Below are 27,927 nucleotides of genomic sequence, written 5' to 3'. Positions count from 1 at the left end.
GTTTGTGACCACCTAGAGGAGTGGGATAGGGAGGGTGGGAGGGAGGGAGACACAAGAGGGAAGAGATATAGGAACATATGTATATGTATAACTGATTCACTTTGTTATAAAGCAGAAACTAACACACCATTTTAAAGCAATTATACTCCAATAAAGATGTTAAAAAGAAAAAAATGAGATGATAAAAGTAAAAAAATATTATTCATAATTGCCAAAACTTGGAAGCAACTAAGATATCCTTCAGTAGGTAAATGGATAAACAAACTGTGATACATCCATACAATGGATTGCCATTCAGTGATAAAAAGAAATGGGCTATCAAGCCATGAAAAGATGTGAAGGAACCTTAAGTGCACATTGTTAAGTGAAAAAAGCCAATCTGAAAAGTCTACATACAGTATGAATTCTAGCTGTATGGGATTCTGGAAAACGTAATAAGTGGTTGCCAAGAGGTTGGCATAGGGAGAAATGGATGAATAGGTGGTGCATAGGGGATTTTTAGGGTAGTAGGTCCATTCTGTATTCTAGGCAATGGTAGATACATTTGTCAAAACCCATAGAACTGTAGGACACAAAGAGTGCACCCTAATGTAACCTACAGACTTTAGTTAATAATCATGTATCAATTGTTCCAGCAATTATAACAAACGTACCACACTGATGCAAGATATTTATAATAGGGTGAAGTGGGGAGGGCTCTACGAGAACTTTATTTTCTGTACAATTTTTATATAAATGGAAAAAATGCTTAAAAAATATTTTAAGTAAATTAGGCTAAACAACAATGGTGTTTGAGAATAAACAAAGGATAGAGTGGGGAATGGGAGATGGAGTGTCATGAAGGGTAAGAAGGCAGGAAGGTCATGTGTGGTGAGAGAGCTGTCAGGGTCAGCCTCCCATAGGAGGAGATGAGATGGTGCAAACCACCTCATTTGGAGGCCATAGCATGATGGGGAGGAGTCACAGCTGGAGGCAAGTGTCCAGGGCCAGGGACTTAGCAAAAAGCGAGGAGACCAGGGTCACTGGAGCAGCCCATTCTGCGGATAAAAGACCTGAAGCCAGAAAGATGAAGTGACTTGCCTGAGATGGAACAACTCAGGACTTTCAGGTTGGTCAGAGAGACACACAAAAGTTCTGTGGTCCAGCAGTCCTGTGACCTGCAAGAGAGACCCTCGGTGTCCTGGTGTCACAGGGACGGTCGAGACGGCTGTCAGAAGGATGAGTGGAGCTGCGTGTGGTCCCGAACAAGCTTCCCTCACACCAATGTGAGTAACTGCCCTCTTCCTTCAACCTGCAGACCATGTGGTTTCACTTTATTTCTTACCAAACCCAGGACCATAACCCCAACTCCCTGTTATTAAACTAAAGGAGATAAATTCTTTTTCACCAGAAACCCCTCATTAAGAAAAAAAAAGGGGTAGACATTTTAGCTCTTGGCTGAAACTCAGACAGAGGAGAAAATAATTGATTGCATTTACAACGTGGCTGGAGGCACAAGCAGATATAGAATAAAACAGAGTTAGGAGGACAAATTTTTTTTGCTGGTCTTTTTCACTATTTCACTTAAAAGTCTCCTGAGTATTTGATGGCTTGTGTCAGAGGCCCGTCCCTAGTTACAGCAGGGCAGGTGCATCCTAGAAGGCAGTTGGATTGGTGAATGGCCTGGTATATGTCAAACATTTTCAATGTAAACAAAACACCAGAATAAGTCTGCCTGCTTGAAACTGGCATCAACCCAATTTCTATTTATATCCCAGCTCCACTATTCTAGCAAAATAACTTAGGAGAGTTATCTCACCTCTTTTCCACGCTGAAAAGTAATCATTGTTTCCTAATAGGATTTGGGGGAAGATTAAGCAAGTTGGTCCAAGTAAAATGCATAACATAATGCCTGGAATGGAGTAAGTGCTTACTAAAAGCCTAAAAATAAACCAATGGACAACAAACGATCTGGACATACACTTCTCTTTACTGTCACCAGTGAAGTGATAGTGACAGAGGGAGACAATGCTTCTACAAAGCCAAGAAAAGCTTTATATAGCTTTTAAAAAAAATGATATCCAAAGTGCTGTCTTTAACTTCTAGTGTCCCATGAAACATTAAAAATCTCTTGTACGTAATAGGAACTCAAGGCAACGAATCTGCCTCTTTTTCCACTTCCTTCCTCTTTCTCTTCATTACATTATTCCTTTCTCATGGTTTTTTATCTTGGATTTTAATACCACATCCCAAGGAAAATGAAAACTGATTTCTCCCTTTCTTGCACCCCTGACCTTTTACCTGGCACCAACTACTGTCTATTCTGCCTTTTCCAGTGTTGCTTATGTCCACACCATCATGTCCGTCCCCATGGCCTGCATCATTTCTCATCCCTCTGTTCAGTCTCTTCATCTTCCAGCCATTTGTCCTAACCCTGCCAGAGTCGTCCTTCTGAAACTCAGGCCAAGCCACGTCACTCCACTTTATATCTTCAATACTAATGCATTCAAACCCTCAAAAAGTAAAGAAGCCTCATTTTATGTTTTGTTTTTTACTTATTTTTGCTCAAATATATTTGACCATTCCATATCAGAGATTATTTCCAAAAGTAGATATTTCTTTTCTCTTTTTTTTTTTTTTTTTTTTCGGTACGCGGCAGCGGCCATGGCCCACGGGCCCAGCCGCTCCGCGGCATGTGGGATCTTTCCAGACCGGGGCACGAACCCGTGTCCCCTGCAGCGGCAGGCGGACTCCCAACCACTGCGCCACCAGGGAAGCCCCAAAAGGTAGATATTTCTCATCTCCACTTTCTGCAAGAGAAAACTGATCCTCCTTGAAATTAACAACATGCCTATATCCTTGGAGCTGGTGAAGAGCAGAGCTGGCTTTCCTGACCACACCTTTCCCTCTACTGTACCTCTCTGCTCATGAGTTTGTTTGTAACATGGCAGTTTCATCTCAGAACTACCAGAAAAACTACAAAAAAAGTTTATACCTTTATTGAACCATTTTAACTTCAGAGAGTCAAACTGAAATGTTGCTCTGATTATTGTCAAATGCTTTTTTGAGTGTGGTTCCCTTTTTGGAGCAGCAGAAACAGCTCTGCTTATGAGCAGAAGTTATATTCCCCGAACTGGCATGGGCACAGAAAAGGTGCTATACCCCCATCTGGACCTCTGCAGACATCCCTTCCTTAGAACATGTCATGTAGTTCCAGAGGACTCAGAAGTAGCCAATCAAATAAATAGCCAGTTCAGACTGCTGGTCTTTGATGATCAAATCTGTAGAATTACACATTCTGAGTTTGAAGGTATGTTATAGGTAACATGTGATTTGTTGGACAAAGGACAGATTTTGAGCCTCTGGTCCAGATTGACTGCTCTACTCAAACCCACCTAAAGACCCTCAAGGACAAAGTAGGAACACTTCCCACCCCCTCTGTGAGGTATTTCTGAATATCAGTTAATTAAAATGATACTAGTGAAGATACATCTGTACAGCACATGTGAATGTCTCCCAAACAACAGTACACAAATTTGACCCTTTGCTTTTCAAATGTCTCCCCAGATCCTATGATTCTGGGGGGAGACTCACGTTCAGGGCCAGCACCCACTCTCTAAGGAAGTGGCCTTGAGTGGTTTTGCTTCATAAAGACTGAGTACCACTTTCCCTTTGGTAAAATGAAAACAAGAATAGCACAGGGTTTCTGTAGAATTCATGCAAATCACCTATTAGTGTTTAACCAACATGAGTTACCTCTCCCCAGAACAGGAAGAATGGACAAACTTAAATCACAATAGTGGACGAGAATGGTACTGCCAAGGACTCAGGACACCAAATAATAGGCATGGCTTCACCAGGGATAAGATTGGTAGGACCTGAATCCATGCCCCTCACTCCTAGGGGTCTTGCCACACCTGCTGCTACCCTTCTTCCTGCACACACCATTAGAGGACAAAAAAAACAAAGCATAATGTCAAAATACATTTGGCTGTGTCATAACCCCTGTGCAATACGACACAATGTAAATTTAAATTACACAGTGTGCTTTAGTTGAGAAGACCAGAGGCATTGGGGACACCCCTGAGTAAACAGCAGCTAATGCAATCCAGGCAAGCACACAGTAACCCTACCCTAGTCAGCATTTATGCCCACTTGGAGGGCAGCCCCTTTACGTAAATATAAAAAAGATAATTACTACAGGAAAAAAAAGAGCAGGTATTGTTTATTGCAGGGATGAGGAGGAGTGGGGTTTTGAATGCACAAAGCAGCCGGGCAGCGTGCAGCTACTTCAAAGAGGAACAGAGTGTGAAACCGAGGCTCAGCCACTCCAGAATCCTTCCATGTCCAGGATGCGCCAGTCATAAATGGACACATGCGGTGACGAAGTTGCTGGAGCTTCTTTACAGAAGCTTTCCCTCACCTCATCTTTAAACACCAACAAAAGAGAAGTCACAGCACTGATTGGCTTCATCAGCAGCCTGTGGAATAAATGATGCTTAATGACAGGCTTTAAGCAGCTTGGTCACCACTGGGTGCGGATGGGATGCTGCACTGAGCGGAGTCACCGGTTTGCCAGCCCAGCCGCTGGCTCCCCAAGTTCCTGCAGCTGCACGGATGAATGGGGGAGTGGAGAGAGCGAGGCTGACTAATTGAAAAGGGGGAGCACTTTACAAACACCATTACGTGAAATGTGAGAAGTGTAACGTGGCAGGAAGCAGGCGGCACCTGGTGTCAGTGGCTAATTGTGTTGTTCGGGTGACAGGTTAGCCCAGGGCGCTCCTGGGAACCCGAGCCGCTCACTTGCCGTGCAGGCGCCACGTCCTCTGACTCGGGCTTGGATTACAGGATGGACCAGTTGGGTGGCAGCATCCCCCACCAGGAGTCACATTTCATTTCAATGAACGCATGCACACAGATGACATATCTTAATCTTACCCTTTCAGGGCTGGGACAAGAGTCATTTTTGCCACTTACACAGGGATGTCTGGTTAGAAGGGGCAAGCGAATTCAAGGAGTGTATTGGGTTCTAGAAGGTTGGGAAAAAATTTTAAATAGAGAGAAAGAAGAAGTAAAAGAAAGGAGAGCGGAATGGAGTGACAGAATAAAGGAAAGAGGAAAGGCCAAAAAAAAGGAAATGAAGAAAGAAAAAAATCAACAAAAAAAGAATGAATTTTTGTACACGGGAAGATTTTTTTTAAAATTAAAGCCAGTTTTCCATAAGACATGATAATATCCATGAATGTCCCTCCTCCATTGTTATTATTTTTACACACAGGCATCATAAATAAAGACAAATTTCCTCAGCAGAAATTAATTATATTTTCAGGGAACATTGGCCCTTGGTTGCCCTAATATTCCATTTATTCCAAACTCTTATATAATATACTCGGGATCCTGCTTGTTTAGGGTTCCTTACTGGAACATTAGCATTCAGTCAAAAATTTATATTTACAGAGAAAATTATCCAGTTCAGAAGGAAAATGAATGAAATGAAATATTTCATGTAGTCTTCAATTAGTAAGAGGTCATGGTCTGACAGACATACTGTAATAACGTAAGTCAAAATAATTTTCTGAAAAATCAAATTTTAGATGGAGAATAACTTAGGCAATGTATTTTGGCTGGTCCTAATTTTCTAATAACTAGTATCCAGGAAATATTTTTGAAAAGCCCAAAAATTCTGGCGAGTTTATTTTTCGATTTAAGACTAAGATATATACACTAAAGCAGTTTCAATGGGTGTGATAAACCAAGTTATTGAAAGATGAGGTGTTTGGGACTTCAAGTCTCAAGTCCCATTTGCAATACTTGTAAGCTCTGTGACTTTAATCATGTAGCTTAACCTCTCTAAGATTCAATGCCTTCATCTGTACATTATGAACAATAATGTCCATATTGTAAGGTAGAATGAGGAGCAAAGAAAATATGTATAAAGGGCTAAGCACCAGTGCCTTTCATACAATCAACATTCAGTTTTTTGCTTCTTTAATTGGAAGTAGTGTTAGTATTTAGGACAAAACTGGTGGATATATTCTGCTTTTTAACTAGACATTTTTAAAATAAGCCAAAAAATACCCAGTGTATTAATATATTCTTCTAAGCTTCAAGCAGCAACTATAAGTGACAGACAATATCTCTTCTTTGCCTGAAGATAATGTAAATTCCGTAAGCAGACAGGAGACTTACCCCAAAGTGGATCTATATTGACTGCTTATCCCCAGGGATATATTGTATACGTAACTCGATGCATCTGTTACTGTTGTAATTGGGAACCAGGAAAGCCATCGTTGTGGAGAGAGAGAGCCAGGCTCTCTGCAATGTCAATGAGGTAGGATCAGAATGACATTTTCAGCATAATGTTAGCCAATTAAATGTTGGAAATATGTATGCACTGCTCCAAACCACCTGTCATGTGCCTGGGTTCCTAATGGGGAAAAGGAGGAGGTCACCAAAAAGAAAAGCAACAATCAGGAATTTAAAAATGTGAGTGTAAAGGAAAGACTGGCTAAAAACTGCAGCACTCGGGAAGGAAGTCCCAATGAAAATGGCTGTTGAATAGTTTTATGGAGAATTACAATGGTTGCCCAAGCTCCACTGCATGGGTCCCATATTTTGGAGAAAATTTTCCAGATGCCCTACTGGCAGCTTAATGAAGGAATGCTCCAAATCATCTCAGAGAGACAACAAGAGGTACTAAAAGTGGCTCCTTCCGATGCTGCCACCAAAAAAAAAAAAAAAAATGCCTATGTTCTCCCAATGAGGTTTTTCAAAAATGAATTACGCCATTAAGTGCCAAGAAGAAAATTAGCTATGAGCTTTTAAATTTAAAATGATCCCCTTTTTAATTGTAAAACAGTGGCACTTAACTGCTATTGATCCTGCTGAGACACATTAGGGAGCAGGGTCACCATAACTGTTAATATTCACTGCTTAGTGAAAGAGCATCAAAGGACATTTTAATGTCACAGACTTTCTCAGGGAGTTTTTAAAGAAGGTTTGAATCAGCCAGCCTATGAATGAAAAGGACATGAGGTAGACAAATGTAGAAACAAATGTGATAGCAATTTTCTGCTAATCAAATCATAACTCAAGATTGATTTTTTGGCAAAAGTTTATGTCATATAGATTTCCAAGGCTGGTCGACATTTAAAAGTCAGAGTATATATTTTCTATAGACTAGGACTTTTTAGATGATCGTCCAATAAGGAATTTTTGTTTATTTTTGAACACAGAAGTATAAGAGAGTTTCCCTTCTGGGGAAGACCATTCCACTTTTGCACACTTCAGACGTAAAGAATGTGAAATGTCAATGGTATTTTATTCAAAACTCAAAGTCTGTCCTACTTTTTTGAAACATTTATTGGGTGAGACAATAAACCACAGGTGAGTCTTCAGTTTTTAAAGGTAGAAACTACATTTTTAGAACACATTCAGAGGAGGTTTTCTTTCTGCTTTTGCCTGGATCCTGCAGTGAATTTGAAAATATTGAATTTGTGGCATCGTCGACTTCTAGAATGCTGAACTTTGCCAAAACAGGAAACTGAACAAAGGTTAAAATGAAAACCCCCTATTCCAAAGCCCTCTGTTACATAAAAGAGAAATGTTGAAAAGGTAAATTTAACATTGTATTGGATACTTCTAAAAATTTTTAAATCTTTTGTCAATCTTCATTACTGACCAAAACATGTCTTTGCCTCTTTGCAATGCCTGTTGCTCACTATGCTAAAGAACTCTTGCTAAAATAGTATTAGCATTATTTTGGTCTCTAGTTCAAAAATATTTCTTAATTGCCTACAGAAACATTTTTTAAGGTGTAAATTTTGGCAAATAAAATCTTACTGGAATTGCTAAGTAGAAACGAAATTAACCAAAGGAAATAAATGGTTTCTTCAGGCAGCTTAAATTCTCACTGTTTAAAAGAAGATATTTCATTCTTTATGACATTGCTGAGGTGTTCTCAGGAGTATCTGAGCCACTGACCTACAGAATGTATTCATTCTTAGATTCAGGTGCCAGATATTTGCCAAATGCCTATTTTCTGGGATATCACTCTGGGAACCAAGGAAACTTTCAAGGCACTAAGGGAGTCAGAAACTTAGGAAGATAAAGATAAGAAAACAAGAAATTCTGATGCGAAAAATGCCCTAATGGAGTTCAGATCAGAGCAGGAGAGGTGAAAGAAGCGTTCCCAAGAGTGTGATTCAGGACCTGAAACTCTGAGTATAAACTGATGTTGGCAAGATGAAGACTTAGTCTTAGGGCCTTTCAGACAGGAAAAAAAATTAAATTAAAAATGCAAAATTGTGGAGTTAAGAGTGAGCATGTGTATGGCAGGAAACACAGTAAGGAAAACAGAAACCAAACCACATCATGCTAAGGAGTGTGAATTTTATTCTTTAAAACAATGGAGGAACAATGGAAGAATTCTCAGTAGGTACATGATGTGATTGGATTTGTTTTTAACGTTATTACTCTTCCAACAACGTGGAGAATGAACTGGAAGGGACAAGCAAGGTTGGACGCAGGGACCGCAGTTTGGGAGGTCTTTGTGGCAATCCAGGTGTGAAATGGTAAAACACTTAACGATGGAAGGAACACTCCGGACGGAAAGAAACGCTGTCTGGGTGGTTAACTGGAATTGGAAAGAAAGGAGGAGGTAGGTGCCAAGAATGTCTACTGGATTTCTAACTTAGATGATCATGCGAATGATCTACCTTTCTACCATTTACTGTAGTTATGTTTACTGAATGATTCATATGAGTCTCATTTGTGGCATGTTGAGATTATCATCAAAGTGTAGGTGTCTACCAGGCAATTGAACATGTAGATCTGGAGCTCAGAAGAGAGATTGAAATTCTAGCTAGATTATCCAGGAAGATGTCCTAACTCTACAGGTCCTCAGATGGGCTTCAGGGGCCTCTGAACTCTCTAAAATTCTTGTAAAATTGTGTGTTCTCATATGTACAGTAATGTGGGGAAATTCCTTATTTAAACTGATTTTCAAAGGGATCAGGAATCAAAGATCTATACAGATAGTAAAAGAGAGTCAAATGTGAAATTCTGAGCATTATCATTTATGAAATTGGAGTTAACCTAAAATATGAAGCCTTCCATAATTTGTTCCCATTTCTGTTTTCACATCCATACTGTTTTACCAAATCCCTCTTCTCTGGGCAAATAGCTTTACTGGTGTCCAAGGCACCCATGATCTTTCTTGCCTCCAAACGTCTACCTCTTGACCTCCTGTCAATTTCTCACTGCATATCCTAGTATCACTCTACTTAAAGATCCAATTCATGAAGCTTGTGGTAATTTTCCTTCCACCAACCCAAATGCCCTCTTCCTCGTCTAAATTTCAGCTAGGCCTCTTGTCAGTAGGTTCCACTTGGAACCTAATAGTGCCTAACACTTAATAATTTTTCAAAATAAATATATAATTCATATCTTGAAAAAGCTCTTGATATGCTATTTTGCGTGATTCTTTAATGATGTGTGTATATACATGTATATATGTGTGTATTCGCATATATATGCAAATAATTTGCTATATTCTGCCTTCCAACTAGGCTATAAACTCATTGAAGGCAATGTCTATAGTACATTTCTTAGTATAATTTTGAGCACATAGTGAGTATTTACATAACAAGAGATCAGGAGGATGAAGAAAAGGATAAAGGGAAAGAGGTAGCACACCAAATTAAGTAGAAAGAGTTCTGAGCTGAAATTTGGAAGTCTAAGCACCAGTTTTGTCTCATCCACTATTAAGATATTTGACATCTAAAATGAAGAAAAATTTACCTGCTCTATTTATATCATGAGACTGTTGTGAAGATTAAATGATATATTGTATATAAATTATTTATATAATATATAAATACATTTTATAAGGTGTACTTAAGTATAATTATATTTTATCATGTAGAATAAAGAATTCCTATTAATAAATATATATATAAGTTAATCACAGGAGGAAATTTTAATGATAGTCCATAATATTTTTATTTTCTTTCCTATGTACTAAACATAGTTTTAAATGATTATAATTATTTTCAATAATAAGATTAGTTGAATGATTTTTCAATTAATTCTAATTCCAATGAAAACAAATGTGATTACAGTAAAACATTTAGCAAAATGTATATGCTGCTAAATTTCTGTAACCAGTTAATAATTCTAGCCAGAACAAGTTAAAAATTATCATTCCCTAATTCTGGTGATAATAAAACCAGTCATTTTTAGGTGAAGTGTAAATATACCACAATTTATACAGAAAGACTATTTCTAGAAATCGATCAGAAATAGACTTATGGTACATAAACATAATTTTTCAAAAGAATTAGGGGAACTAAATTTAGAGACTGCCAAATATCATTCTAGACTAAGAATAATTTACTTTTTCAAGAGATTTTTTTGATTTAGATTTTACATAACAGTTTGTATTAGAATCAGTATTAAATACTCATAAACTAGGACATAACTTTATATATTTTTTGCACATCAGTGATTGGTGCTCTGTTCTTTAGTTAATAAACGCTCAGAATATATGAGCCTTTGCAGTAAGTACATTAAAGGGATTGATCAAAATCTTTGTGTATTTTTTTTTTTTTTTTGCGGTACGCGGGCCTCTCACTGTTGTGGCCTCTCCCGTTGTGGAGCACAGGCTCCGGACGCGCAGGCTCAGTGGCCATGGCTCACGGGCCCAGCCGCTCCACTGCATGTGGGATCTTCCCGGACTGGAGCACGAACCCGTGTCCCCTGCATCAGCAGGCGGACTCTCAACCACTGCGCCACCAGGGAAGCCCTTTGTGTATTTTTTATACAAAATTCGAGTCCGTGAAAGCTTACTCCTGGATGCCTTTTACAGAAACAAAGTAATTTTGGTTCACATACATGTGACTTAAATCACTGCAGTTGGGATGGTTAAAAAATGTGTTGGGAAGGGAGAGGGTATGAACAGTGTGCAGATTAGAGCAGAAAGAGGTGTTTTTGAATGATCCCTTCGGAAAGTTTATAGAAGCAGATTCTAAATATGTCCCATTCTCGGAGCTGTGGATTAGTAGAGACTGGCCTGATGGTTGTGAGACAGGCAAACGGACAGTGAGGCATGTTCCCACCATGTCTTGGAGCCATGAACCCGAATCCACACACATCCTCCCATCCTTGCCCTCAAGGCTTTATGGAGTCTGAAGCACATACATTTTGAGGGACCCTCTCAAAGAAAGAAAAAATTGAATTACAAATACAAAATTGGTTATGAATGGAAATATTCATTTAGAATAAGAAAAGAAATTACGAGGTTTTGAGACTTGGAATTAAGGTCCATTTTTCTGTGGTTGCCTAAGAAGTTTGCTAAAATGCTTACAAACAATGGTTCCAATGTCAAGGTGGCTTTTTCCTCACCTGGGTAGGTCTCACCCCAGCACTGCCCAGCACTCACAGGGACCCACTCACAGGGGCCATGAAGCTTAAGCTGCATGGTATTGTTACTGAGAATCCGTAAGAAGCCATTGGCTGGTTATCTGTTATGGCTCCACATTCAGTCCATCCCATGTAAGAAGCTCAGACAATGTTCTGTGGAAAAGACAACATCTGTACTTTGAAATTCCAGTTTCCCACTGAGGGAAAAAAATGTTACTATGGAATGAACAGTGGGCTTGTGATTCTTCCTTTACCTTGACTGCCTCACTTTGTACCTGTCACAGTCTCTATGGAGAGAAATTCCAGGCCTCTCACTCCCAGACTGTGCAGTTGAAATGCCTGTGTACAAGGTAGGGAAGGTGTATCCTCAGCAGTCCACAACTTGGTTCTCAGGCTGCCAACATCACAGATTAAATTCCTCCAAACCTGGCAGCCTGGAACTGTTCAGTAATCATAGGATGGCTATAGGCCCATCGTGGAGTTTCAGGTGTGAGAATATGAGTCAATTGGCCTGAACCTAAGCCAACTGCTGATGAAAGTTAGGAAGTCACAACACCTCTCTGTCCGTTCTGACACTCCTACAGGTCAATAACATTGAATTTGCACTTCAGAAGGGGAACGTTATTTAAAAAATAATCCAGTTGCTTTGGTAGCTTATAGCCAGGAGAGTCAAAGAATGTGATGAGGGTGTGAACTGTCCATTCCAGCCTCCCAGACAGGAAGAATGGAGCACCTCAGGAAGGAGAGGTTCGTAAAGCTCACCTTTACAGATATAGAAAACAAACTACTGGTCACCAGTAAGGAGAGGGAAGGGGAGGAGGGGAAAATTAAGGGTATGGGACTAAGAGATACAAACTGCTATGTATAGAATAGATAAGCAAGAAGGGTATATTGTATATCACAGGGAATTATAGCCATTATCTTGTAATAACCTATAATGAAGTATAATCTGTAAAAATACTGAATCACTGTGGTCTACATTTGAAACTAATATAATATTGTAAATCAACAATACTTTAATAAAAAAATTATTAGGAAAAAAAAAGAAAGCTCACCTTGCAGGTACATGGGAGGCCAGAACAGGCAGACAGCAGATGGTGATGGGATGCCTAGATCAGAATCCAGGGAGTCCAGTGGAAATAGGGTCGTCAGATAAAATACAGGACACTTATTTACTTTCCAAATTCAGAAATGCACTAATCATTTTTTAGTATAAGTACATCCCAAATATTGCATGGGACATATTTATACTAAAAAAAAAATTTCTTGTGTATCTGAAATTTAAATTGAACTCAGAGTCCTATATTTTTATTTGCTAAGTCTGGCAACACTAGTTGGAAATACAAATAAAAGGAAACTCTAAATTAGCCAGGACCATTCAGTACTAGGAAATATAAAACCATGCCAACTACTTAAAGCAAAAATAAAAACAAATGTTGCACAAATATATGGTCAATTGACTTTTTACAATGGTGCAAATACATTTGGACAAGGAAAAGTGACCAGAACACCTGGCTGTTTTTATGGAAAGAATAAAACCTGATCCCTATCTTACACCATGCACAATAATTAATTTGAAATAGATCATATACCTAAATGTAAATGCTAAAACTATAAAGTCCCTAAAAGGCAAACATAGAAGAATATCTTTGCAACATGAGGGAGGCAGAGATTTCTTAGGATACAAAATAAAAAGAACTAAGCATAAAAGAAAAATTGATAAATTGGTGTCTTAGATTGAGTTCCCTAAATGCAGAATTTGAGAGGGGGCCTCTTGTGTGAGTCATTTATTGAGTGAATGCTTGCAAGAGACATCTGTAACAAAGTAAGGGAAGCAGAATAGGGCAGTGGAGCTCAGCAAAGAAGTGGGGTCAGCTCCAGTCCAGCCTCTGTCTAATCCTACAAGGAGCCCCAGGACACAAATGGCCCCTCAGTGTTGTCCCACATGGAGGTCAAGGGACAGGCCTTTTGTCCTGCAACAACAACCAGTCATTTTTCTAAGCTACTTCAGAAGAGAGCATGGCATCCCATTTATTTCTAGATGAGATGGCTCTCTTTGGCTGAGAACAATTCTCCTGAGAAAGCTATTGCCATAAGCCTTTAGCAACCAATGTTCACATTAGCTGGGAATGGGTCTATTACCATTGGAGATCATCAAAATTAGAAACTTCCAATGATCAAAAGATGTCATTAAGAAAATGAAGAGTCAAGTCACATATTAGAAGAAAATATTTGCAACTCATGTGTCTGACAAAGGGCTTATATTCAGAATACACTGAAGAAAATCCTACAAACCCCTACAAACAACTCATGTTTTTAAAATGAGCAAAGATCTTATATGTAGAAAATCATGAAAAAAAAAGTTAGAATTAATAAATGTGGCAAATTAGCAGGATATAAAATCAACACACAAAAACCAGTTGCATTGCAATACACTAACAATGAACAATCTGAAAAGGAAATCATGAATACAATTTCATTTACAATAGCATGAAAAGAATAAAATACTTAAGAATTAACTTAACCAAAGAGGTGAAAGTTTGATTTGCACAATGAAAACTACAAAATATTGCTGAAAGAAACAAAAGAAGATACAAATAAATAGAAACACATACCATGTTTATGAATTGGAAGACTTGATGTTGTTAAGATGTCAATACTATACAAAGCAATCTACAGATTCAATGCAATCCCTAACAAAATCCCAATGATGTTTTTGAAAACAGAAAAACCCATCCTAAAATGCATATGGAATCTCAAAGAACCTCAGATAGCCAAAACAATCTTGAAAAAGAAAAACAAAGCTGGAGGGTTCACAGTTCCAGATTTCAAAACTTACTTTAAAGGTACTGTAATAAAAACAGTGTGGTACTGGCATAAAGACAGACATATAGATCAATGGTATAGAATAGAAACCCCAAAAATAAACTCTTGCGTATATTGTCAAATTATTTTTGACAAGGGTGCCAAGACCATTCAATGGGGAAAGGACAGTCTCTTCAACAAATGATACTGAGAAAACTGGATATTCACATAGAAAAAATAAAGTTGAACCCTTACCTAAAAGTCAACTCAAAATGGATTATAGATGCAATGTAAGACCTAAAATTATAAAACTCTTAGAGGAAAACAGGGCAAAACATCATAATATTAGATTTGGCAATGATTTCTCAGATTTGACACCAAAGGCACAGTCAACAGCACCACCAGCAACAACAGAAATCATGTTGTTGTTTGAGAATCATGTATCTGATAAGTGATTAATATCCAGAATATATAGAAAACTCCTAAAACTCAAAAACAAAAAACATATAACCCAATTCAAAAATGGACCAAGGATTTTAATAGAAATTTCTCCTAAGAAGATGTATGAATGACCAATGAAATGAAATGAAATGGCACTCAACATCACTAATCATTAGGGAAATGCAAACCAAATTACAATGAGATATCTTCTCATACCCATTAGTATGGCTAATGTCCAAAAAACAGAAAACAAAAAGTTTTGTAGAGGATGTGAAGAAATTGGAACCCTTTTTCATTATTGGTGGGAATATAAATGATACAGCAGTTGTGGTAAACAGTATGGTGGTTCCTCAAAAGAATAAAAAAAAAAATAGAATTACCATGTGATCCAGCAATTCACTTCTAGATATAGATCTAAAAGAAATGAAAGCAAGATCTCAAGGTGATATTTGTACACCCATGTTTATAGTAGCATTATTCACAAGAGCTAAACTATGGGAGCAACCCAAATGTCCATTGTCAAATAAATGGATTAGCAAAATGTGGTATATACATACAATAGGATATTATTCAGCCTTTAGAAGGAAGGATATTCTGACACATGCTGAAACATGAATAAAACTTGAGGATACTATGCTAAGTGAAATAAGCCAGTCACAAAAAGACAAGTGATTCCACTTAGATGCAGTACTTGGGTAGGACCATAGAGACATGAAGTGGAATGGTGGTTGCCAGAGACTGAGAGGAGGGGGCAATGGGGAGTTAATGTTTAATGAGTATAGAGTTTCAGTTTTATAAGATGAAAGAGTTAAAGAGATGGATGGTAGTGATGGTTGCACATCATGCATGTATTAAAAACCACTGAACTGTACATGTTAATATGGTTAGAGAGTAAATTTCACGTTATATGTATCAAAATAAAAAAATTGGTGGGAAAAAAGGGCAAATGACTTTTATAGGCAAAATGGCTAAAATTAAAAAGACTGAGAAAACCAAATATTAGCAAGTATGTAAACCAAGTGAACAGTAATGCATTGCTGGTAGGAGTGTAAAATGGTACAACCCCTTTGGAGACTGGATATTTCTAATAAACATAACTATATACTTACCCCAGGAAACAGTAATTGTACTACTAGGTATTTACCCTCCCATCACCAAGTTAAAATATATGTCCACAAACAAAACCTTATACAAGAATGTTAAAATGTTCACATTAGCTTCATTCATAAAAGCCAAAATCCAGAAATAATCCAATACCAATCAACAGGTATTGGAGCATATTGATACTACATAAATTAAAACTCCACAATAAAAGGAATTAACTACTGTTTAAAACTCAGCAATAAAAAGAACTAACTACTGTCATATGCAGTAACACAGAAAACATATTGAATGTAAGAAAAGAAACACAAGAGAGAAACCATTCAATGATTCCATTACATGAAGTTCAAGAACAGTCAAAACTAATCTATAGACATAAAAATCAGAACAATGGTTGCTTCTAGGGTGAAAGATGGGAACTGATATGAAAGGATCATGGAGGAACTTTATAGGGTGATGGGAATATTTTGTCTTGAAAGGAGTGGTGGGTTGCAAGAATGTATACATTTGCTAAAATGTATCATGCTGTACACTTAATGTCTGTATGTTTTCTAACATAAGCTATACCTCAATAATTTGTATTAGTTTGTAATATAACTAAGATGCCAAGGGCTAAATGGGATTCAGGGATATCACAATACTGGAGTTCAGACAAGCTCATCGGCTACCTCTCTCTCTCTCTGTTTCTTTCTCTCTCTCTCTCCTTTCCCTCTCCCTCTCCCCTTTTCCTCTGCTTGCCTCTTCTTGCCTCTGGCTTTATTCTGGATCCACTTACTCCACAGAGCCATAAGAAAGTTCCCACCAGGCCCTTGGGGATCATGACAGAGTCCACAATGCTGAAATCACCCTGGGACTAAAATTCTGTATTGGCTGAACTTATTCACATAAGAGAAGAAACCCGGCACAACATGATTCTTATTTTAATAATGCTTCATAGCTAACTGGCTGGTCTGCTGAAGTCGTTCCGGGCAAACCAATCTTAGAGCGAATACTGGTCATGCTTCTCTGATCCAGGGAGGTAAATTACTAATTCGGAGATTACCTTCAGCCCATTTAAAAGAATACTCACATTTTACTTGGAACAGCTCATTTATCTGGGCATTTATTGCTGTTTTTATGATAAGTCATGATAGGTCTTAAACATATCACAGCCAGGGGTCTGAGACAGACACATTATTGGTTTTGCTCTCTGAAGAGGTCACATTGAGAAAGGGGATGACTCTGAGCTTTATCATGATGGAACCGTGGTACCTAACCAAAAAGTAAACCTCTGTCACTCCACTCCATTTACAAATTTGGTTTGACTTCTACGTGCTTCTCTTCCTGCAAAAGTTCAACAAGACTTTCTAGAAACCATTTGCCCTGCAGTCCCTAAATAAAATTGTCAGATAATTTTCTTCCTGGGTCTTTGGCCAGTTGGGGATTTTTTTTTTTTCCTACATCCTTTTTTTTAAACTAAAATCTAATTTCCTACAAGTTTCCTGAAGTTCCTTGCTTAACTTCTTTTCCTCCTGTCTTCCACAGCTCACTTAGGAGGTCCAAGCTCAGGACTCAAGGGGGAATGATTTTGGATACAGTCACCCACTAGGCTCTGTCTAACTACAGTCTACAGATTTGTTTTTGTAAATAAGGTTTTATTGGAGTATAGCCCCGCCCTCTTCTTTACATATTACCATGGCTCCTTTCATGCAACAGTGACAGAAATGAAAGGTTGGAAAGGTACAGTACTACTCACAATCCTAAAATATTTCCTATCTGGCCTTGCAAAGAAGTTTGCCCCTCCCTGACCTACACCCTCACCTTCTCATGCTTCCCTCCACGATGCTAGATCTCGAACATTCTCCTTGGAATGGAAGTGGTCTATCAGGAGCTTAACAGAAAAACTAAGTCATATGGGGCTGGCCATATCTATTATGAATGTTATTGATACAGAAGAGTGTGTTATGGGGAGGCTACTTCTCCCAACACTTGAACGACACTGGAGGACAAAGCATGCCAGCAAGTCTCTCCAACTCACTTACCCAGCCATTCAACCTTTCTCCATCAGATCTCAGTGGAAATTAAATTTTTATACAGATGTAAACATGTTCTAGTGTATGAACATTTAACTCTAAGGAACATTTTTTCTCTGAAATCTTTCGTTAAAGCTAGCAATAAGAATTATATAGAAAATTCTTTTAAAATATACTAACGTATATTTTTTGACCATGGAAACAACCTTGAAAAGTCAATAAACAGCTTGACAATGGAAGCCTGGTGTGGGAAGAAGTTTGGTCATGAAGAATCTAGCAGAAACTAGGGACTCACAATGGAGGCTAAGAGAATACAAGGGAGTTACTCCACCCTAGGCTCATGATGTGCTCAAGAGGAGGAAGGGCTGTTTTGAGATGGATTCCTGCCCAGCAATCTGTAATGAAGGTCCCAAGGAAGAGGTAGTAAACAGTAAGCACCACCATGTGAGTGCTCCCATGAGAGCTGATGTTTTAGGATTGCCCATCCTCTCTTCTCTGAGATAGATGACTGCAAACAACTAATGGGCAGAGCTGGGCATGGCTCAGCACTGACGCCAACAGTCCAACAAGCTTCTCACCATTATCACCTCCATCAAAGTCAAAGCACAGCAGAGGCCCCAGACCTGTTCCCAGTCCTCTTTACATCTCCCCAAAACGAGGTGGTGCTTATAATGCCCATGCATCTTTCACAGCTTAATATTGATACATCTGGGTTCACAAACAGTGTTATGCAACTATATTAATTCAATAAAGAATTGAAGTATGTGCTTTTCTTCCTAGCTTCTGGGTAGACTTCCATTACTAAACTAGTCAGTTCTTTCAAGGTTGTATCCATCCAAGTGGCCAGACCCACCTTGGAAGGTACTCACAGAACCAGTATGAGTTCCACATCTTTAGAAATGATGAAAACATATGTGTCTGGGAAGTTTGGAAAACTGGTTATTTTTATTTAAAGTTTAAGATTACCTAACAGCTCTTTACAAACAGGGCTGTGGTTTGCAGGTCAGTTCCTCATCTCTGGGTCTGGGCCTTGTGCTCAGGTGATGTTTGTGGAAAACAATAAATATGTATATTATGGAATAAATAATAAATTTATTTAGATTTATCTAATCTAAATAAATTTACCACATTGTATGTTTCATTCTATATCTTGGTATTTCCACTACATTTTAAGTTGTTAATGTATTGTTTCATTTATTTAAGATGGTAACATTAGTACATATATTCATGGTCTGTTTGTTTTGATTGCTGTGTGTTATTCCATCCATTATGAGAGATATTCAGGTTACTTACAATTTTCCACAATTACAAGCACTGCTCTGTAGACATCTTTGTCATCATGTCCATCTGCCATGGGCAGGAGTTTCCCTAAAGCATATTTACATTTCAATTCCCTGTTTTCTATTAAGGTTAAACACTTTATCATATGATTGGCCATTCAGATCTCTTCTTCAGTAAACAATCTGTTCATATTCTTTGCTTCTTTCCTATTGTTTTTATTCTTGCTTAATACTAGGTATTCCGCATGTAACCTGATTACTAATCATTAACTTATGTTTTGGGTTACAAATATTTTTTGCCAATGTGAGGCTTATCTTTCAACTTTTATTAGTGGTTTTGTTATAGTGAAGTTTATAATTTTAGGAGTCAAATGTATCCTGATTTTTATCTATTATTTGTAATTTGTATATCTTATGTAAGAAAATGTTTTCTATGCAAAAATTATGAACAGATTATTCTATATTTTCTGAAGGTTTGAAAGTTTTAGTTTTCATTGTTTTTTATTTGTAATCCATTTGAAAGTATTCCTTCTAGTTACTGTTCCCATGTGTATATCCTGTGGTCCTCATGCCATGTATGACACAGTCTATCATTTCTGTACTAATTAGCAGTGCTACCTCTGTAATACAGCAAGTTCACATAGATTGCTGGGTCTGCTCCTGGAATCTCTATTATGTATATTTATTCCAATATTTTAGAATCAACTTGTCCAGTCTAACCAAAAAAACAAAATATCTTTTGGGGGTTTTAGCTGACATCTAATTTATTTTATAAACTTAATTTAATAAGATTCAAATATTTATACTGTTAAAACATCCCATCCAAGAACATAATAATTTTTCTTAATTTAGAATTTTCCTTTTGTTAGAATCAGTACTAAGTAACTCATTGGTTTTTCTGGGTGTGTAACATCATTTTTGGTTTTTATATTATTATTTTTATGATGATCTTAAAGCTAGCAAACTTGTTGAACTTGCTTATTAATGCTAATAGTTGATCTAGATACTATGAATAATGTCAGTTCTTCCTTTCAAATATTAATATCTATTTCTTCTCCTAGTATTATTGTATTATCCAGAACCCTCAACACAATGATGAATGGTGGCATTAAAAGCAGATATCCTTGTCTTGTTCCTGATCTTAAATAGATTAATCTTAAGAATTTTCCTTGTTTTGTAGTATTAGTAGAAACCATTTAACCAAGTAAGGAATGCCCTTTCCATTTATAGTAGACTAAAAGTTTTTATCGTATTGTTGAATTTGATCTAATGATTTTTTATATGTACTGAGATTTTAATGTTTTTCCTTAATCTGGCAAATCAGTAATCACATTAATAAATATGCTAACATTACAAATTTTTTCATCCCTGGGTTAAATTTTACTCTTTTGCAATACATTACTTTTAATACATTGTTGTATTTCGTTTTTAAATATTTTGCATGGAACATTTACCTTTACATCTATTAGTGACTTATGCTATCCTTATCTATATTTAATAGCAAGATTCTATTGGCTTTGTAAATGAATTGAACAGGAGTAGTTTCCCTCCTCATTTAGTTTCTGAATTATTGCAAATATAAGAATTATCTTTCTCCTGAAGCTTTGGTAAACTTACCTGTAAAATCATCCAAGCCTGATTATTTTAGGGATCGTATTGTTTATTTACTATTTCATCTTTTTATTTTTTTAATTTTTGTTTTTCATTTGCTCTTTCTGTTTTTTATTAAGTTTATTCTTGAAGTAATGAATTTTTGACTTGTATTGGTTCATTCATTTTTAACCCTTTTTTCCTCCCAATATAAGCACTTAGCATTCAAATTTCACTCTAAAATACTCTTACAGCTGCATTTACAGATTTTGTTACATAAAACCATTTATGTTGCTTATTTCTAAATACTTTAGCAGTTTCCATTTTGTTTCCTCCTGTAACTCATGAATTATTAAGAAGGGTGTTATATGTTTTACATTAGCGTTTATGGTCAGCAGCCTCGAAGATGGCCTTCAGTGACACCACCTCCTGGTAAGAGTGCTTTTCTGCAGTCACCTCCCTATGTATGTGGCTGGAACTCCTAACCCTCCTCTAGAACTCCTTTCTGGTGAATTTATTATGGACAAAAATGATAGAATGTGCCTTCCAGGTTAGCTTGCAATAAGACCCTCTCATGCTCTCTTTCCCCCTCACTCCACAGGATGTCACCTGCCATGTTGTGAGTTGCCCTTCCACGAGGCCCACGTGGCAAGGAAAGTTTTCAAGCCAACATGGAAACAACTGAATCCTGCCAACATCCACGTGAATGAGTTTGGAAGTGACAAAAGATGTGTTTCTGATTTAAAATGAATTACATAGCTGTATCTGTCCTTCATGTTAATACTATACTCATATTAATAATTATATTGTCATAATTAAGTATGTATGTATAATTATATCATTATGTGTTATACCAGCAAGAAAATGAGTTTAGATGTTGGGCAAACTTACCTCAAATTCCTACTTCATCACTTATTCAACCTATGAGCATTCATGGAAATAGTGTTACCTTCTCTGAGGGTTGTGGAGGTTACACTGATCAAGTAAGACAATACTAGGAAAGCCTAGCATATCGTACACTCAACACATTTCTGAAAAATATTTTTTAATCGTAGACAAATAGAATATATGAACTAGAACCTAGAATTATTTTCTATCTTTGCCACAAATCAATCTGAGACTTTTGTTTGGATACATATTAAAGACTTAGAGACACTTCTTTGTGAGTAGACAAAATATATAATGTATTTAGGGATTCTCCAACTTTTGGACTTTTATTCTCTTATGACCTGTATATTTTTATTGCAGTGCTTACCAAATTGAATTAGTGTTATTTACTAAAATATTGACAATATTTAGAAATTCTGAAGAACAATAAATGAAATTAGAAGTCCTTGGTAAACCATAACCACATGGTGGCAAAATGTTCCGTTCCCCTAAGGTCTTACTCTTTCACTATAAGCGCTAAAAGCCTCTATAAATTGAACACCTTAACTCTTCTTCATGTATTTATTTATTTTTTAAACTTTATTGAAGTATAGTTGATTTACAATGTTGTGTTAATTTCTGCTATACAGCAAAGTGACTTAGTTATACATACGCATATTCTTTTTCTTTATGGTTTATCACAGGATGTTGAATATAGTTCCCTGTGCTATACAGTAAGACCTTGTTGTTTATCCATCTTATACATAATAGTTTGCATCTGCTAATCCAAAACTCCCAATACTTCCCTCTCCCACCTTGGCAACCATAAATCTTGAACACCTTAACTCTTTATTATGTTCAATTTCCCTTTAACAATCACATATTTCTTTTGGGGGGGTTTTTTGTTTGTTTGTTTGTTTGTTTGTTTGTGTGGTACGTGGGCCTTTCACTGTTGTGGCCTCTCCCGTTGCGGAGCACAGGCTCCGGACGCGCAGGCTCAGTGGCCATGGCTCACAGGCCCAGCTGCTCCGCGGCATGTGAGATCTTCCCGGACCGGGGCACAAACCCGTGTCCCCTGCATCGGCAGGCGGATTCTCAACCACTGTGCCACCAGGGAAGCCCACAATCACATATTTCATTTGCTGATGCAGAACAGATAACTACCCAACTCATATATTCCTTGTTCACGACCAAGGTATGTTGAATTGTTCACAAGTGTCATTACGAGATGGAAGGAGAGATATTTGCAAGCTAGAGAAAAGAAAAGAGGTAGGGCAAAAGAAGGATACAGTGGATATATGGCCGTGGAGAATGAGATCTCGTCAGTTTTGAACAAACCAGGAGCCTATTGGTTGGAACCAACTGAAATGTAACTGTGTCGGGGAACAGTAGGAAAGGGGAAAGCTAGAAGGTGGCTGCAAGCCTTAGCCTAGTAGTTAACATGATTCAAAACCCAGGAAGCCCAAATCAACCACAGATCCAGGATGCAGCCACAGGCACTTAGCAAATGCAAATAGAGAAAAAGAGCTGGGAGCCAGAGGCAGGGGAAGGAAAAAATTGGCACCTGGAACACAAGTGCAGCCAAGAGGTCTGTCAAATTTACAGTCCTTTAATATGGATGCCTGTGTGGGTAACAGAGAACACAGTGGGCAGGGAGGGGAGTGAGTCATGGAATTACAGATAACAGGGAGGCCAGAAAAGACTCTGGGCTAAAGCAGAAGTAATAGAAGTAGGGAAATTACCAGGTGACATTGTCATCCTACACAGCTAGTCTCCTGTCCAGGTAAGGAAGAGGGTCTGAGGCAGTGTACACTTTATCTGTTATTCAGATGGGTGATTCTTGAGTCAACAGATGATAACAGAAGAAGTATCTATAATGAATTTTTTATTTTATAATTGAGAATAAGCTTCAAGATGAGTTTAGGTTGGGAAAATGCAAGCATGTGTTGGCTGAATTAAAACTATTTCTTAATTGAATTTGAATATTTGCACATATAATCCCCATTTCTAACTTCAAGCAAAATTCTTGGCAATATAATAAAAGGATGGGCATATTGACCATCACTAGTTTATCACCTTAGAGGAACTTCTTTAAACTAAACATCTTGTTTGGTAAATTAGACATACAATGCACAGGCAATATATTTTTATCTCTTCACATCTGGGACTAAGCAATATCTGTCAGGAAACTAGATTTGGAAACTTGAAATTGTTTAGCCAGATTATCCCAGGATTGTCTCAGTACAAGAGTGGTCTGGGGAAGCCCCATTATGGCCTCCTAGATGTTGGCACATCCCAAGAGGTGAGCCAGAAACAGGAGGGACTACAGGAATCAGAAGACTTGAGCTCTCATAGTCACTCTGCCTTCATCAAGTTGTGTGACCTTGGATTACTCCCTGACCACTTCTGAGATTCTGCTTATGCTTTGATGAATGGGGAAAAAACACCACTGGCCGTTAGCCATCTCCCATCTCTCCACAAAAGTTGAATGTGAAGTTGCTATGAAAATTCTCAAGATCTCTGTAAATACAACTAATATTTTTATTAGTGGTCTAGGAAGTATAAGCACCTATGTAAGAATTTGCAAAATTCTAAAAGCAGTATGTGTTTGGTAGTGTCCTAAGTTCTAGGAATTGTGTATATCTTAACTCTTGCCATGTGTCCTCCATCCAAATATACCCTCTAAGAAAAATAACTATATATCACCTTTTAATGGCAATGAAAATATAGGAATATGCTGCAGAAGCCAATTGCTGAATATCAGAATTAAGTCCAAGGGAAATGCCAGGTTGGCTGGAATAGGATGTCCAAACCAAAGGCAGTTGATGAGATAATTAGAATAAAAAAATAGAGCCAAACGGAGGTTAGAGAATTAGAGAACTAACAGGGCAGAGAAGCAGATCATAGAGGATGAAAAGGGAGGTGGTCCAGTTAAAGAATGGCTGAGTTTTTACATAATTCTACCAAAGACTTGCATGGGCACTTAAGGTCCACTTGCAAATACTGACCCAGCTGAATCTCAGGACATGAGATCTATATTATAATTATTTCTGTTCTATCAGGCTTTGACAATCTGTGTTTAAGTTCTCTAGAGCACCATTTACCTAAGGGTATATCTACACTTGTGTAAGAAAGAGCTACATCATTAGAAATTTGTATTATATAAATTAAAGATGCACATTTTAAAAAGAGGAGATATGCATAGTTTCTGAGTAAGAAGCATGGTCATCAAGCGGTCCAACCCCCCAAAATGCTGGATTAGGCCCCTGGTAAAAAGCACAGGAAAAATGGAATGAGGTGAGGAGGGTAGAATGAAGGACACCCTCTATGTGGACTCTATGTTGGATTAAGGCTGTTAGATTTGGAGCCCCTTGAAAACTGCCCACATCTGACACTTACTATCAAGGTTCTAATTATACTGCTAGGGGCAGATTAAAGTAAAGAGGAGAAGGAAACCAGGACAATCTGTGATTCAAGTGAGATTCTTCAAACTCAGGGTACAAAGTTACTCTTCCTATATTCGACCCAAGTTAATAAATCTTATCATGGGAACTGGTCCCAAGGCTGTAACTAGAACCCCCCAAGGAGCTTTCCAAAGCCACAAGTTCCTGAGACCATGCTACCCTACCTTTACTAATCTGGATCTCCTCAAATAAATCTGTAAATCAATTAGTGTACTACTGAATGAAAGTAAATGAAGACTTATCTCAGAATGGTTTAAATAAAATAACTTAGTATCTCATACAAGTAATTCAGAAGGAGAGCACCTCAGTAACATCATCAAAGACCCAAGAACTTTCCTCACTGCATCTTCAGTGTGCTGGCTTTTGTCTTTAGGCTGTCCCCTCATGTGACAAAGATTGTCACAGCTCACATCTTTACACAACATGACCACTACCAGAAAAAAGAGTCCCTTTCTTAGTCCTTTGTCTTCCCATTTGACTTACCTTCACTCCCCTTTGGCCAGAATTGCATCACAGGTCCATTCTCAAATAACCCCTGTTTAGAGAAATGGAATTAACACAATTTGTAACTGATTAAAATTCTCCAGCCTGGACTTGGGACAGGTCAAGTCTCACCTGACATATGTGACTGCCTTGCTACTGAGGGATGCCGTGGGGCAGTGTCGGTTGGATAGGCAACAAAAAATGTGCACCAAAGTCTGCATTTGTTAAAGATCTGATAAATTTTAGGCTATCAGCCTGGCACTGGTCTATAGATATGCAACTTCCTGATTTCCATTAGGTTATATTTCACCTTGTAATTAAATACTTAATAGCACAGGGTTGTAGAGTGATCCTTTTTCCTACTTCTGCACAGAATTCCACACCAATCCAGAATACGGGTGGCTTGGAAGGATCAAAGGGAATATTTGATGTCCTGACCAAGGTGACTACTGCCTTCAATAATATTGACATGGCCTTCTCAAACAATGCTGCAAAGAGAAAATACAAAATATAGGTTAAATGTAGCTATTTCATTAGTACCCCAGAGGACATGCTGTCATTCCCCAAAATACTGAATTGGGGGTGGTGACATTGCATGACAACTAGAAGTCCTCAGTGGAAGATTGGGCCAAAAGCAGAAAATATAAGCTTTTATTAATAAACATTTGCTTCAAAACAAAAAGGTCATCTGGGAGATTTTAGATAGATAGATAGATAGATAGATAGATAGATAGATAGATAGATAGATAAATACATAGATGAACAGATTGTAGATTCTCATTATTCACAGATTCTACATTTGCCAATTCACCTACTTGCTCATTTACTCAAGGCACTTTTGTGTTCATTTTTGATATTATGTGCAGAGTGGCAAAAAATTTGAGTCACCTGACACCTGCCCAATTCCCAGCCAAGGCTGAACAAGGTGATGTTCTGTCTTCTTGTGTCTGCTCTTATACTGTAAACAAGTGTCCTTTTCACCATGCATCTCACTCGATTTTGCATTTTGTGTCTTTTGTTGGTGATTTCATTGTTTAAAATGCCCCCCAAACATAGAGCTAAAGTGCATGCTAGTGATCTTAAGTGCAAGAAGGCTGTGGTGTGCCTTATGGAGAAAATATGTGTGCTAGATAAGCTTCATTCAGGCATGAGTACTGTTGGTCATGAGTGTAAATGTTAATGAGTAAACAATATATATTAAATAAGGTGTTTTAAACAGAAACACACATAAAAGTTTATGCATTGATTGGTTGACTAAAATGTTGAGACCAGAGGCTTACAGGAACTTAACCCTGTATTTCCTCTAGGAACAATGATTCAGCATTCACCAAGTGTTAAGGGTGAGTTTATAGAACATAAGTACCACAAAAAATGAGACTCAACTACACAAACATATATATACAATATTAATTATATATAATCAACTGTATATAATATCAATTAATAATAATTTATATATAACTATGTATACATATATGTGTATGTGTATATATATATATATAAAATCTCTCCAGTAAAATTTTTTTCAGACAGCATCTTAATTTTTTCGTATTTCCCTCTAGTACCTCTGCATCATCAGGAATAAATAACCTTGTTGTATGCCAGGGTCCAGAATTTAAAATAAGGAATTGGCTCTATGGGTGCTAGAATGCTTAAAGAACAAAACAAAACAAACAAAAGAAAGAAAAAAACACTGAGTTAATTAACCCAAAGATAATAACTGTGTGAATAAAGGGAAGTGACTGTGGGACCTGGGAGCTCAGAGGAAGATCTCCACGGTGTTCAGGCTCAGACCTTCAACGAAGGACCACCTCTGAGCTGCTGCTCAAACCTCTAGGAAGGCATAATGGGGCAGATTCTGTAAGTGGCAAATGAAGCTGGGGCAGGAAACAACTGCATTGTTATAGTAACACTGAAAGCAACAGGAAGCAAAGGGGGAAGATCTAGTCACTCCTTCATTCTCCAGTCTTGCCATCTCTCCCTGTCACCCACCTTTGGCAGAGCCTATAATAGATGCTAACAGGGGCAGCTGGCAGAGCTGAAATGTGGTTTCAGGCTCTCCCCCTCCATATCACAGAAGGAGGGGTTGAAGCTGGGAGACAATAAGTAAATGACTGGCATTGGAAACAATGGGTAAATGACTGGCATTGCATTAGCATCCTTCCTCTCAGTCTCCAGTAACATAAACCCAGGGAAACAATGGTTTTAGTTAGAGTTCACTCAAGAAACATACTGGGAAAAATAAGTTATATAATATTGAAACTGAGCAGGACCCTGTGGGGCTTCTGGGCACAAAAGCCTTGCTGTGTCCCCTTCCCTGAGTTCCAAAGGGCAGGTTCAAATAGTTGCTAGTCAGGGAAGGGAGGAGATGTGGGAACTAGGGAGGAGCAGTCAAGAAAAAATAGTGCAGTCTTGCGGGCAGGGTCCTGGCTCCCCATCAAGAAATATATGTAACAATATCTTTGAACGGGAGCAGGCAAGATG

The sequence above is a fragment of the Physeter macrocephalus genome, chromosome 11, assembly GCF_002837175.3.
Source record: "Physeter macrocephalus isolate SW-GA chromosome 11, ASM283717v5, whole genome shotgun sequence".
Classification (NCBI taxonomy): domain Eukaryota; kingdom Metazoa; phylum Chordata; class Mammalia; order Artiodactyla; family Physeteridae; genus Physeter; species Physeter macrocephalus.
The sequence above is the reverse complement of the archived record's forward strand: the minus strand, read 5'-3'. Positions refer to the sequence as shown.